The 14,495-nt window shown below is 41.2% G+C and overlaps 1 protein-coding gene across 7 annotated transcripts in view; it reads left to right on the top strand.

Annotated features, from left to right (window-relative positions):
- Positions 1-14,495, top strand: part of tenm4 (teneurin transmembrane protein 4) — a 240,273-nt gene that overhangs the window by 41,920 nt on the left and 183,858 nt on the right. The window lies entirely within an intron of this gene.

The raw sequence follows: 14,495 nt of genomic DNA, 5'->3' as shown, positions 1-14,495 counted from the left end.
GAGCATTTTACATTGTGCCGTAAATTCACACAGCGTGGATTGTGCTGTTGACAGCAAACTGTATTGGAGTGCTCTGTCACTGAAGCTGAAAACAGACGATAACCCAGTTGTTGCTGTCCTTATGCTCTGTTTGACATTAGGCTGTAGTTGACAATCATCTGTTACTCTGCAATTTAAATTGAGGACGTACCTGAGAACTTAGGACTACCTTCGCATTTTTTTGAGTTGGTTGCAACTATTTTAACTAGATATAGCTAATTTCAGAAGGCCACAAAATTTTATGCATACGTACAGTGGAGTAAAAGTGTTCTGAGCAGAGAATGAATTCACACACCCTCTGTGTGTGTTGTTCTCTGCTCTTTGTTTTTTTTTTTTATAGCTGAGCTAGCCATGCATGTTTGTTATTCCAACCTTATGGAGACATTGGCCCTTCCCAGGCTCATTTTGCCCTCCCCAAGAGACAAGACAGTAACAGACCACACCGCACTGTACATGCATGATAGCAAAGTGCAGTACAAAATGCTCAAGTGAATGAGACCATCCAAATATACCTCCACTTTAACAAACAAACAAACAAAAAATAAACATTGATCCATTTCTTTCTCAGATAAAAATGCCTCTAACAATAAATCATAAATGCTCCCTTGTGCTCATCTGTGATTAGCAGCTGTTTTTTCTGGGCAACATGCTGAGATCACAACAGAGGGGGAAGGCATGGCTGAAGGGAAGGGCGTTGCTGAATACAAAGCATTGGTTATAGACTGAGATGCTGATGCTCTAATGCGCTTCATGCTTATTATAATGAGCTTAATATGACCCATCTGCACCATCTCAAACTACCCACTACCACCTCCTCCTCCTTCAGTCAGTAACCTGCTTGGCCTTGACGCTCAAAACCAGTGTTAATTACTGTACACTGCTATATGCCATAGGCTAACTACAATGCTCTATGAGAAGGCTTTTGGACTTGCTAACAAACTGAACTTATGAATGAACTCTGGGAATGGAACTCATGTAGAAAACTGTCTTTTTCTCATATTCAATATGTAAGGTCAGTGAGGACAGTCCATAACTGCGAGGGAAAGGGATGTTCTTGTGTTTACAAACTGACTCTGCAGTGCAGCACTTAGCGGTTTTACTAAGTTTTTATTTAGCGAGTGAGAGTAGCACTTCAGGGAAAAAATATAGCAGAACAGGTGTAGACTCGGTTTTCAAGCTGCCTTTTCTTTCCAGGAGGAAAGGCAGTGCCTGCTAGTTTATCAGACTGTCAGGGAGAGGCATCTTTTTTGCCTGTCTGCTTTCAGAGCAGATGAAGCTAAAGAGGAATCTGGAGCAGAGCTTTTGGCCTCCATTTTATGGGCGTGATAAAAGAGAGAGCAGGGTGGAATTGACGGTGCGCTGTTGTCCCGGACTGCTCCAAGTGAGCATCATCGGAGGCAATAAGTACCCTGCTGTCACCTGAAAGCTGCTGGAACATGAAAGTTCCCCGCCCAGTCCGACACACTTTCTGCTCATTCAACTAGTCCAGGTTACTCTGGAGTTTTCTTAGCTCCGTGTCTTGGTGGAACTGTAATTGGTTCTCTGTTAGCTCTACAGGGGCTGGTACTTTCTCCAAGGGAGGTCTGCTTATTCCCACCAGGAAGCATTGCTCAAGAGCAGTCTTCTGACTAGTGGGTAAACCACTCACTGTGGTGTACGAATTCATAAAGCTAAAGCCTGAAACCATTCTTTGGAGTAATGCTATGGAAGAACTGCCTTTGGTTCCACAAAGAAGTTTTGTTGAGTTTTTTTTTTTAGGGAATTTTCACACTTGAGCGTGGTCCATTTGCCTCAAGAGATCAGTACAACTGGCCTAGTGTTAAAGATGAGCATGGTCCAGAGAACCAAACAGTGCTCTGTGATTGGCTTGTTATTTTTACTTTACTCTGATTTTGCAGACATATATTCCACAAAAAAAGAAAGAAAGAAAGAAAAAAGCTAAAGCTATTAATTTACTGGTGATGCCATTTCATTTATGACTAAAAATCATAGAGGGATAAAGCTGTTATTATCTAGCGTGTTGCCGATCTAGGATTTTGCAGTTGATCCACGGTACAGGTGAAACTCTCTAGAGTGAAAACAAACCTACGATGCATCTCTCCCCGAAGCAAGCCCAGAACTGGTCATTAGTGTGAACTCAACTGTATGAGACACATATGAAGACACTTTTAAAGAGCCATTTGGGTGAATGTGACATGTGCATAGTCTATTCTAAAGTTCACACAATGTGGATTTACCATTTAGTTTTTTTTATGTGTTGGTTGGAGCAGTTTTTCAATTTTTTTTTTTTTTGGCTGGGTCTCAAACAGCCCAGAGGCTGAGCTCAGTCTGAGTTAGAGATTTGACGTTTGATCCGCACCTGAAATGGGATAGAAGCTCTCTGAGGCCTGTGTTGATGCAGATTGCAGCTGCGTTCTATGTTTCAGCCCAGCAGCTTGGGATTTGGCCTTGTTTTTATGAGTTTATATTGTTTATATTTTATAATTCCGATTTTTCTCTCTGTGATAAAAGTACAAAGAAACACACAACTGTGAGCTTTAAAACTGCTTAAAACCTTGCCTTGCTCACGTGCTGTCTACAGTTGATGGAAGGTTGACAGCTCTGAGATCCAACAGCAGCAGCTACAAAGTCAGTGAAGATTATCTGGGAAAAAAAACACCAAACAAATGTGTGCCCCTGTTTTTATTTATTTATTTATTTGTTTATTTATTTATTTATTGGTTTTTGCAGGGACTCGTTCCAATCATCCTTCCTTACAGAAACCGACAGTGAGAATCATTGGTGATAAACTGATTAAAGCAGCTGAATTCAGTTATTTATTATTTTCTATTTCCGTGCAGGTCAGGCTGTCATTATGGAAAAGGGCACCATGCTTGTACAGCTGGAGTTGGGAAGTGAAGAGACGTGTCTCTGAAAGACTGTTAACTTCTCATCACTGAAGCTGTGCGAAAACAGGGCATATTTATTACATTATTTGAACACAAACTGAAAGTCTTCAAGTTTTTATTAAACCAGGTTACTTTTTTATCCATTGACACACATTTCCATCTTCTCTTCCTCCCAACTGTAGAAAAATGAGGGAAGATGATTATGGAATATGCTTTGGTTTAAGTCTCAATCATTGAAATTGCATTTAGATCTCAGTAGATTACAGGAGTTGAGAAAAGTAATGAAGGATTAGGCCTGAGATGGATGTGACAGAGGCGTTAAATGTGTTTTTTTTTCTCTACAGGGCTATATTTAGTAGTTTTAAAACTTTTCCTGTTAAGAACATAATTTACACGGAGGATTATCTTCATGTGGTATGAACATGGTGTGTATGTTAAAAATGCCACAAGCATTTGGTCTACAGATGTCTTCCAGTGCATCATTCTGGACGCTCATTTGCATGTTGAGATTCAGAATTTGTGTCGGAATGTGTTCAGTATAATTGAGGTAGCTACTGCTTTTAGGGTGGGTTTTGGACCCATTCCAATTTCAGCTGATGCCTAGAAGTACTTTTTCTAAACAAGAAACACAATACTGTAAATAAGGTAAAAATTTAATACAACAAACAGTTGTTTTACCACTGCAGGGTGTAACGCAAACCCCATACCACCCCCTGTGTTTCCTGTGGTGTACTGCAACCTGTCACGTGAAATTCAGAGCCTAATAGGCTTTTGATTTTCAGTTCATATTTTTCATAGTCCATGTCAGTGTCAAGTTTGCTGACTAATTACTGCAGCCAAATTTGCCCAGACACAATCATATTTGTCTAATCATATGCTTTTAAGCACTGACTGGTCCCCTCTCCTTTGGTCTTGTTCCATCTGACGGCTGCATGAAAAACACGATGCCATACTGCGGAAAAATAGCGAGTGACATGGGAATAGGTCGTGCCTCGGCACTCTTGGCCTGGATGCGTGCTTTCTCAAACACACACAAACATGCACGTCTCTCTCTCACGCACACACACACACACACACTTGCACTCAAACGTATACACGTGCGCGAGGAGCCTGGGGACAAGAAGCTTTTTCGATGGCACCTTCCCTGCTTTGTGGAAGAAGGAGATGTATTTTTAAACTAGCGCCAGTGTGTAAAGCAGAAACTGCTGCTTCCCCTTCAGTGCAAAACGTTCCTCGCTGTCGCCTGAGATGTATGTGAAACTCGTTGGTGATCGCTGTGTGTGTGTGTGTGTGTGTGTGTGTGTGTATGTGTGTGTGTGAGAGCGAGACAGTGAGTGAGACAGGGAGTGCAGAGGGAGAGAGAGGAAAAGCAGAGAGAGAGAGAGAGAGAGAGAGGGGAAACAAAACATTTTATGAGGTGTTATTTAAATTAGTTTGAAGCCATACAGCCCCCTGTGTTTCCTGTGGTGTACTGCAATCTGTCATTTTAATATTTAACCAACAATGTGCCTTTTATTAATTGACGTGATTATTGATGATATTATTTTGCAGAGTAATTCTTGCAAACATAAGTCATGCTTTTGGACTCATAATTTAATTTTTTTATTTTGTTGAAACAAAACAGAAGCCTTATCGCCCTCTGTGTTTCCTGCAGTGTACTGCAATTTATTACATAAAGGCAAGAGCCTTTTGGGCTTTGGCTTTTCAATTAAGAATGTATTTTTTCATAAACAATGATGTATGTGAACACTTTGTGTGGTGTGTGAGAGAGAGAGAGAGAGAGAGAGAGAGAGAGAGAGAGAGAGAGAGAGAGAGAGAAGCAAGACCGTGCCTTAGAGCAAGAGGAGAAGGAGATAGAGGAGGTTTTGAGCGTGGCTGTATTGCGGCTCTATGCTTCAGTAATCTCATTGAGAGTGCTGTAGCTGGGGGAAGGGGCTTTGCCCTCTCAGTGCTGGCTCTAGTAAGTCAACATGTTTTTAGTTTATTTATTTCTTTATTTTCCTGCCGTTTGCTGGTCAACCCGGGCCTGCCTCCAGTGCTGCAGGGATTACAGGCAGTTGATTATTACTCAGCTGCTTTTAGGGCTGTGAGCTTCAACCCGGGCTATAAATCAGTGGCCGGCAGACGGACCGTAATGAGCTGTAATTGTTCACCACTGACCCAGAGAGACCCCCAAACCCTCACCTGTCCCAGAGCCACCAAACAGCCCCTGCCTTTTTATTAGACACATGCCATGAGTGAGGACTTCAACACACCTTTTATTTCCTTTGTCCCTCTTTCTCTTCTCTCTAACTCATTTCTCCATATCTCATATATTTTCTCTCCTCATCTATCTATCTATCTATCTCTATCTATCTATCTATCTATCTATCTATCTATCTATCTATCTATCTTCCCTCTTGTCTCATTGTCTCGCTCAATCTCTCTTGATTTTCTCCCACTCTCTGCTCCCTCTCTCCCTCTTTCTCTTCTTCTCTCTCTCGTTTATTTATCTCTCCCTTCCTTCACTTCTCGGCTCATTTGCTCTCCAAGGATTAAGAGGGGCAGCTGCAGTCAAGATTATTTATTTCCTGCCGTTCCAGCCGCGATCCGTGATATTTAAGCATCCCGCTTGCTAACGCACAAACCCCCAGACCCCCGCACACATTATAAACACACACGCGTACACACACACACACACCTCCCACCTGTGGTAGCGTAGCTCCCCTGTGAAAGCGATTTACGCCCCTTTTCCTCCACTGTGTTGTTAATGGATAAGCTCACGTCTCAGACCATCACCTTAACATTTCATACGACTCGGCCAAGGTCAGGGGTGTACATCAGCGCAGAGAGGAGAAATGAGCCACCCCCTCACCCCACACACACACACACACGCACACACTCTGCCTGCTATTTACTGTTGAACACATTATTCTCTTTTTCTCTCTGTCTTTCGTTTTCATTCCTTCTCTATCTCCATCCTTCTCTTAACTTGCTTATTTTTTCTTTTTTTGTTCTTTCTTTTATACTCTTTCAATCCTTCCTTCTTCATTTCTTTGTTTCAGTCCTTCTCTTTACTTTTCTGTTTCTCTCTCTCTCTCTCTCTCTCTCTCTCTCTCTCTCTGTCTGTCTGTCTGTCTGAGTGAGAGTGATTAGTTAGAGTAGCTACTGATCCCAGGGTACTTTGTTGTTTATGTTGAGGCTTTTTACTAGTTCAGTTTTTATGCTCTGGCAAAGATCCCTGTTCTTATCCTGAAATAAAGGAGCACTCTGAATAACACCCCCACCTCTCTCTCTCTCTCTCTCTCAAACAAACACACACACACACACACACGCATACACATGCACATACCTTTACACAGCATCCCCCCATCACAAGTATTCTATACCCCCTTCTCCTTTCCTGAGACCCTACCACAGCCCCCTGCCCATTCTCTTCTATTGAAAACACACCTTTCTCCTTGCAGCCAAGCAGGCATGTGAAAAGCTCTCTGCCAAAGCGAGTAAGTGGTGCTTTTGGGCCTCTCTAGAACACAATCCCGGGGTAGGCTCCACTCCTATTGTCTGGGAGAGAGAGTGCGGCTGCGTGGGTGTGTCATAGACCACGCCGAGTTATTCAGTGAATTTGGGAAATATTGTGTTTGCTGAAGCATATTGTGCCTGGCGTATCAAAGCCTTGTAACTGGGTTGTTTTTTAATCACTGTTTGAAAATGGCAGCTGTTCTTTACATTGTTGTAATGATTCATGACGTCTGCACTCGTAGAAAAGACACCAAATTACTTCCAATAAACCTAAGGTTATTTTTAGGGATACAGTGATATTGGGAATGGGGAAGTGGTGAAATGCTGATACCAGTATTGTGTGTGTGTGTGTGTGTGTGTGTGTGTGTGTGTGTGTGTGTGTGTGCACAGTTACCACAGTGATTATACTTTGTCTGAAAGCTCACAGCAGTTCTCATGGTCAGATGCGGCCTCATAATAAGCATTTTTGGACACAAATGTGCAATATTTTGGGCTTGTCCTTTCACACATGTAGGAAACAGCAGGAGATTCTGAAGGCTGGGAATGTTCCACGTGCTTTAGGCATGGGATAGCACCTGTGCAGCAGCACCTCTGAGGAATGGCTGGCTCTGTTTACACATGGGCTCACTCAGACTTTAGCCAGAGGTTGTTCTACACTCTAAGCTCGCTTATGGTTACAGCTGAGATGAGTAAATACAAAATTGTGATGTGTAAATCCTACAGAGCGGTGATTGGCCAGAGAGACATGTCAATCACCACGAAATGCAGAGCTCCAGCACAAACCCATCGCTTGTTAAATCTCTGAAGTTACGGCAGCTTTCACTTTTATATTTATCCAACTCACAATAGCAACTTAGCAAACGGCCAAATGCAAATCTCCGTTCAACGAGGAAAACTGATCTGTGAGAACTGCGCAGAGCCATGTTCAGTCCAAAAAAAAGAGACACATCATTCCAAATTCCCCGTTATGCGTTATGTTTTCCACTCTCTTTCAGTAACAAATGCTGCCTGGTTTATATAAAAACCTGAGATTGTTTAAGCAGAAGCTTTAATTCCTGCATCACACATGTGACCATCAGCATGTGTTTACTGACCCCCTCAAGGCACTCGATATCATATAAGCTTCTTAGATTTCAGCCCGACATGCGGCATCCATTTTCATTACTTTTGCCGGAGGTAGGATCTCTAGCTCTGTGCCGATGGGTCACACATGGGAGTGAATGGACCTGCTCAACTCAGCTTACTGACCAGAGAAATCTCCCTCGCTGTAGCTTTCAGACATTTACAGCCAGTATTCTGTAGTTGAAGTAGCTCTATTCATCACTGTAATCCTTTCCAGACGTCTCTTATGATCTGAGCCATCACTACATTCACCACAGACACTGGTCTTCATGGTTTAAGGCAGTGGAATGATATTAATTCTGTGCACCAAACCACAAACAGCCCTAATGCTAGATAATCATGCTGGAGCTGTGGGTCAGCTTCTGGAGGCCAAATAGCTCCAGTTACCCCCGGACAGTTTGCTGAATGTATTAATTCCATCCGCTTGCCATTTATCTCTGCACTACCAAAACATTCTAATTACCATTTGACACTTTTTAGGAATTTGTAAAAAAGCAGACCATTCTTATGAATCTGTGAGCGCTGTAGATTTGACCAACATTCAAAGTATTCGGGAAAAAAAATGCATTAGATATGACAAGTGTGTTATTGCAGAGGCCAGTAAACTCAGAAGTATTTGAATGTTCAGTCAAAATAAGGGACGTTAATCGGTGATCACTTTTAGACTTATGGAGTTGCCATCTTCTCCTTGTGTCTGTGTTTTTCCTCCAGGGACTCTGGTTTCCTCCCACAGTCCAAAAACATGGAGGTTAGGTGAATTGGCTTCTCTAAACTCCTGGTGTGAGTGAATGAGTGCGTTTGTGAATGAATGTCTGGATGTGTGTGCCCAGATATGTATTGGCACTCACTCCTGGGTGAATCCTCAAGGGCCCATGCTGTCCTCCAGGTGGACGGTTGTTCCTTGTTGAGGGTACGCTGCACGCATTTGGCTGCTGCTTCTTGCTGGTGTGTGTTGAGTGTTGAACGGAATGCCGTTCTGTACAGTGCTGATTGTAGAGCGTTCTTGGTTGTCTAGAAAGGTGCTGTGTAAGTTATTATTATGTAAACTATAATAATAATAATAATAATAATAATAATAATAGATTGTCCTAAATGTTTGAGTCTATATTCTGGGCTCAGCCTCCCAGTTCTTAGTATTTCTTGTTAATAAACACCAGTTATTCTTTCATATTCTTTCCTCCCACAGTCCAAAAGCACACGTTGGTAGGTGGATTGGCGACTCAAAAGTGTCCTTAGGTGTGAGTGTGTGAGTGAATGTGTGTGTGTGTGTGTCTGTGTTGCCCTGTGAAGGACTGGCGCCCCCTCCAGTGTGTATTCCTGCCTTGCGCCCAATGATTCCAGGTAGGCTCTGGACCCACCGCGACCCTGAACTGGATAAGGGTTACAGATAATGAATGAGTAAATGAATGAATAAAAAGGCACTTGGTATTTTGGATGTTTTTTTGTTTCATGACTATGATGAGGTTTCATGTTGAAACGTAACAATTCAACAATTAATGCTTGGTCAGAACGGAAAAAAAGCTAATCTATGTGAAAACACACTTCTCTAATTCACACTACTAATACATTCACTTAGAAGGAAACAAGATAATATCTAAGAATGTTTTATGTAATGGCTAATGTTCTTGGTCAGCTGCTATTATATTTCTGTAGCTTGGTTTATGGGTCTAATGACAGAGCTGCGGGTCCTGCAGGTCTCCCAAGGCGTTTTGCAGTGAAATTCTTACCCTCCCTCTTTCTCCCCCAGCTTTAATAAATCGTTGCAGAGGTTAATGGCATTCATATTGTTTGGTTTGGGGTACAGAAAGTGATACAGTGCTCTGTTCAGAGCCATTTCTCCAAGGTCCTTTTCCCACCTCCAGCAGGTGCTGAGGTGCTGGTTGTTGTTTTTTTTTTTTCCTTCATGAAATACAGCACCTGGGTGGGGAGAGTCTATGTCATTATCAGCCCATTTTGCCTTACCACCTCACCAAAAATGGCTAATACAAGTGTACGCCTCCACAACATTTAAGTTTTTAATAACATTGTAATTACATATTAACAATCCATTTATGAATTATTTCATTTTAACATGGATATAGGTTATTGAATATTAAACATGATTTTAATCCAATCTCCATGTATTGACATTTAATAATATAGTATACAGTTATTTTTATGAATAAAACAAATTCATTCATTCATTCATTATCTGTAAGTGCTTATCCAATTCAGGATCGCGGTGGGTCCAGAGCCTACCTGGAATCATTGGGCGCAAGGCGGGAATACACCCTGGAGGGGGCGCCAGTCCTTCACAGGGCAACACATACACACACACATTCACTCACACACTCATACCTACGGACACTTTTGAGTCACCAATCCACCTACCAACGTGTGCTTTTGGACTGTGGGAGGAAAACGGAGCACCCGGAGGAAACCCACGTGGACACGGGGAAAACACACCAACTCCTCACAGACAAGTCACCCAGAGCGAGAACCGAACCCACAACCTCCAGGCCCCTCGAGCTGTGTGACTGCGATACTACCTGCTGCGCCACCATGCCGCCCAATAAAACAAATTGAGTCACAATTTTATTTACATAAACTATACTACTGTAACTGTGATCACATCTCCGGTAATAACATAAATAGGAAATTATATTTCTTATTATATTTATTTGTATATGGCTCTAAAACAGCAGGTAGACTGTGTGCAAATGTTCATTTAATGAGGAGCGATGTGAAATCGAAGAGTGTGAATTTGTAAGGAAACTGGAATCCGAGTCCTGGATCATTTTATAGATATGCCGTTAGCAGCCTTTCCCAGAGTGCATTGCATGTGCTCTGTACCAACAACACTTAACAATGATTCTTTGTGGTTTTTGCCTGCAAGAAATGTTTCAGTGCACTACAACATAACTAGACAGTTTGCTTTCTAAAGTTTGGAGCTAACGTCAGTCATCATGCTGCCTCGTCTCAGGGGAGCAGATAAGCCATTTAATTTTCCTACAGGGACCGCAGTTGGTTGAGCAGAAAGTGGGTTGGCGTTTGTTTATCACCTGCTTTGCTCTACATCATTCATCAGCTGTGTTTTATTTTACATTGAAGAACTAGCATGAGTATGTGAGAATTAATAGGAATAAACGATAAAGAATAGTGTTCAGAAAGAAAGAGTTCAGAAAGAGTGCTGAAAACTTTTGGCTTAAGTAAGAGTATTTTACTGTAGTGATTATTTATTTTCACTTCATAACTATGTGTCTTTTACCACTTATAAGGGAATTTAGCTACTTTGAATGGAAGCTGTTGCTTGTACATAGCTTTTATAATCTCATAGAAAAGCACATTTTTTATAAAAGTTGTAAAATTTCCAGTCACATGTGCATAGTTTATTACTCCTGTTTTATGCTATATATATATATGGGGACTGACTCGTGTTTATGTAGCAGTTCGGAATCGGATCAGATGATGTTAGGAGGTCAAGGACATGGGCTTGTGTGTCAACATTCACCAAACTTCATCCAGGCATGAGATTTTGCTTGTGATCTGTATTCGTGACAGATGTGTGCAGCGCTAAATCGCTGATTGTAGTGAGTTTGAAATGAACAAAGTCTAACGTGACCCCACCTTGACGCTCATTATTACCCTGTAATGGTTGTTCAGATTTAATTAGCGGAGTTAAAACATTGGTTACAAAAAAAAAAAACAAAGTAAAATAAAGGATATATTATTTAAATCTGCTCACAGTCTTCTTAAATAAGGAGTGTTAAAGTGTGTTTAAGTGTAAATGTTAATTACCACCTTTGCTGATCTTATTACTTGGCGAAAAGCAGTGACTTTTTCAGTGTAAGGCTGCAGTGTGGTGACATATAGTACAGTACACATGAATTTGTCTAGAATTTTCCACAGCTACGTTAGGTTTCTGTACACGTGTCACTCTCTAGTAAGTCACCCTCTGTTCTTTCACAACGCTTTCACAACAGGGCACAAATCCAGCGTTTCTTTAAGCATCTTGTTGCCGTCTTCGTTTTTAGCCACCGCTGAGCTCTAGGGATTGGGTGAAAACAGACTTAGACGGATTATTCATACGACAAATGCACTATCAAAGATAAACACAGAGCAGGGATGTTTCCTCAGTTCTTCACTTACCTTGAGCTTTACTATTCCACACATTCTCAGTTCTCTCTTTTTTTAAATACACTGGTTTGCTCTAGCTGTCATAGCGTATGTGACGCCTGTTGCGTTCTTGAAAGAAAGGATTGCTTTCCCATGGCCTCAAAGGTACAACCTTACACATATTACCAGGCGTCCAATAAGAAGGAGGAAGGCATATGTGCTAGGGGTCGTATGGTCTTTCCTCTGAACCCCACTCACTGAGAATTAAGACAATGCAGGTAAACAAAGGCCCCTTAACTTCAAGATAAAGCCTCAAAATGATTAGCATAGGCTCGAGGACCCTGGGTAAAAGCTAAAAAATTAGTACCCCAGAAGCAAAAGGCTCAGAAATGCGGGACCGGCAGCTGAAGGGCTCTTGCAGGGTTTTTTAAGAGAAAGGCTGTTTTTGTCGATGACGGAGGTCCCCACACTGAGGTCTCCAAGTCATTAATCACGGCCATCTTTTCAGCTGTCACTCCATACAAAAGGTGACCCCAGTGCCAAAATAGGCTTAGCAATAAAGAGGCCATTGAATGGGGGGTTTGATCTAGTTTACTGTGGACCACTGCCCTAACTCTACACGTTTATTGTAACCTACACTAGCTTTAAAGAGCCTCACAGCTTATTAGGGATTGGTCTGCTTTTTTATTTATTTATTTATTTATTTATTTATTTATTTTCTCCTGGAATTGAGTTGTGGTTTTTGTGGTTATCTTTTTTTGAAGATTTACGGCTGTTAATTTTGTAGGGGTGTAACCGGCACTCATAAACCTCCTGGCCGCCTCCAGTTATTAGATTGTTTCAGCACTCCTGTTTGGAACACTGCTCGCAAAGCCATAAACTCTTCAGATAGTGAGTGGACTGGCTTAGCAGACATATAGAAGCAGCCTCTTCCAGCACACATTGAAACAGCACAGCTCTCGGCTGAATCCATTTCAGATAATTCGCACCCGTGCTGCATGACACACTTGATTTGAAGCCTAGCGATTGTGGAGAGCTTGACTGAAGCAAATTAAATGAATCAAGCGGGGAAATCTCTCTACCTTAAGTGAGCCCCGGAGAAAACAATGACCCAGCCTCTAATCAACTTTATAAATCCACATCGACATGCCCTAAGCCCGTTCATGGGCACACAATAGCATGAGATAACCTTCTGAGAGCGACTGGAGTGTCCCGTAAATGGCTGGACAGACCCAAACACTCAGAGACAACATGGTTAGAGCTCTTATTCTCTGAATCACTGTTGATCTCCAGTCATACCTGTGTTGCTCATTACTCAGTTCCATTTGCATTCAGGCTGTTGCATGAGGAGCGTCTATCACAGAGGCCTGATGCCTGCCGAGTGCTGTTGTTTGCGTAATTATTTTTTTTGATCAACTGATGTAGCAGTTTTTTTCCTCTCTTTTTCATGTCTTGTTTTTGGCCTTTTTATTTATCTACAAAATTTCTCTAGCCATAGAGATTTTTTTGTGGGGTCTTTATATACAAATCATACAAAATGAATGTTTCATTTTCCTCTTTAATAGAATAATTGCATATTCACAACAGACAAAGAGTGAATCTCAGTCTATGATTCACAATAAAGGGCCATGCAACACAATTATTCCATTATTTGACTCCATTGTTTGCAATACTTTGATTCAGTTAACTCGGTCTATGGTTTAATTCAGTTGGTATTGATAGAGAATCTTTTATTTCAACCAGTCTGAGAATTGATTCACAGTAGAATCGAAATCCATCCAGGCCTACCATTAATTAAATCACTAAAATAAGAAAATCATTCAGCTCATCCAGGCTATGAATTGATTCGCCATAAGGAGTCAATTAACTTTATGAATTGAGTCACAATAAAGAATCATTCCACTGAACCAGGTTCTGAATGCATTCACAAAGAATAATCAATTAATGAACTCAATCTTTCAATGGATGCACAATAGAGGATCGGTGAATGGATCCTATAGTTGGATCCTGACTATCCACACTGCTGCTAGTTGGATGTATCTGACTGAATCTGAGAGGCTGTAGCACCACTCTTAACTGTGATTCAAATTTTTATGAACAGCACAGCACATGGAAGAACACCTGCCACTTAAAACGCTGTTGGAAGTGCAACATTTCTCTCTGAGCCTTGTTAAAAAAAGAAAAAAAAGGGGGCGAGTATTTGTGGCGGGACTCAGACCGTAAAGTATACTGGCAGAAGAATTGTAGCTGCGTATTTTACCAGAATGAATCCTGCTGGCTGCTTCTGTGTTTTTATCAAAGTCACAAAATGCTGCAGTGCAACATAAAGGAAGGAAGGACAATGAAAGAGTGACATAGCATTATCTAAGAACTATGTCAAGCAAGCTGTTGTTCTTTGTCTGATTGCTTTTGCTTATTTTTGGCGTGTAGGGGCTTATCAACGACATACAATGGTAAAATGATGATTTGAGTGTGTCCAGGTTTTTAATTGACTTTATTTATGTCTTTAATATGTCTGTTAGGAAGTATGTTTGCTTGCTATTCATACTTTTTTGTATTGTCCCAGGTAAACAGCTCTATAAAAGAGACTGTCTGAGATGTGACAGGATAGTCATTTTAATGTTTTTGCAGAAGAGTAGAGGAGCTTTTGTAATGGAAAATGCATTGCATTATATTTTGTGACTAGATACATAATGCACATAAGTTATAATTCATTGCTGTCTAATCTCCATTATTTTTTTTTTTTTCATTTTCCTTCATTGTTGGAATACATCAGCTGCTGTTTACACTGTGTGGAAATGTTTACAATAGATGGACCAATAGAAAAGCTCTGAAATGACCAGGAATAAA

Source organism: Hoplias malabaricus, chromosome 1, assembly GCF_029633855.1.
Source record: "Hoplias malabaricus isolate fHopMal1 chromosome 1, fHopMal1.hap1, whole genome shotgun sequence".
In the NCBI taxonomy this organism is placed as follows: domain Eukaryota; kingdom Metazoa; phylum Chordata; class Actinopteri; order Characiformes; family Erythrinidae; genus Hoplias; species Hoplias malabaricus.
This window is presented reverse-complemented; position numbering and strand designations above follow the sequence as displayed.